Below are 1,049 nucleotides of genomic sequence, written 5' to 3'. Positions count from 1 at the left end.
TTCTGTCTCAGGTGAATTTAATTCATTCTCCGGCCAGACGAACCCACATTTGGGAAGAGGAAATGTCTTCCTCCCCTACATTAACTAGCCTCACCATGCTGTACACTAGATCCTCAGAACTTATTCATCTGAAAACTGAAAGTTTGTACCCTTTAAACATCTCCCCCTGTCCCCTGAAAACAACCACTCTTATCTCTGTTTCTACAAGTTTCATGTTTCCAGAGCCACATAGGGGACACTAAGTCTTCACGAGCCACAGCGTGTGATTAAGTACAACAATTTCAGCCCATGTGCTTTTGTATGTGCTCCTCCCTTCTGCAGGCCTCTGACCTGGTTCTGGATTACATTCTCTCTCAGTTGGACACTCCGATAGCCTCCTTCCTCCTTTTCCTGCTTTCAATTTCTCCTTCATTCTGCACAGAAACACCAACTTTCTGGAGTACAACTTGATCATACCACTCCCCTGCTTAGAAACCCTCACTACTACTCACTATCTTTGAATGAAATCTTCATCTCCAGGTCTGGCATCTAAGATCCTCCTGGATCTGGTCCCATCTTCTACCGTTTGATATTCTTCTTAATAGTCCTTACATTTTATACAAAGCAAACTCCTTGCCTTGAGCTTCATACATAACTTTGCTTGGCTAACCTGCACCTTTGCCAGAGAGGGCGCTCCATTTCATCCCTTTGTATACAAACTGCGCTTGATCTCTAATGATCAGTCCCATATTACCAGAGACTTCCTGATCACCTTATGGGAAGGAACCTCCTTTCTCTGAATGCCCACGTAGCACACCCTAATGGCATTTATCACCTCCCATCTTGGATTTAGTTATTTATGTACATTTATTTATTTACTTATTGCCTCAAAAAAAGTGTTGAACAGAATTGCACAAGATGCTGGGGATAAAAAGGGAATATAGTCTACTGGTGAGATAGTAACAAGCCCTCGATTGAAAAAATACAATATATCAAATATGATACTGGATGTTAATGAACTCTAAGTGATCAGATAAAGGTTGGCCTAGATCTGTCTGTGGAGTCTCAGA

Source organism: Equus asinus, chromosome 1 (genome assembly GCF_041296235.1).
Source record: "Equus asinus isolate D_3611 breed Donkey chromosome 1, EquAss-T2T_v2, whole genome shotgun sequence".
NCBI classification, from domain to species: Eukaryota; Metazoa; Chordata; class Mammalia; order Perissodactyla; family Equidae; genus Equus; species Equus asinus.
This window is presented reverse-complemented; position numbering follows the sequence as displayed.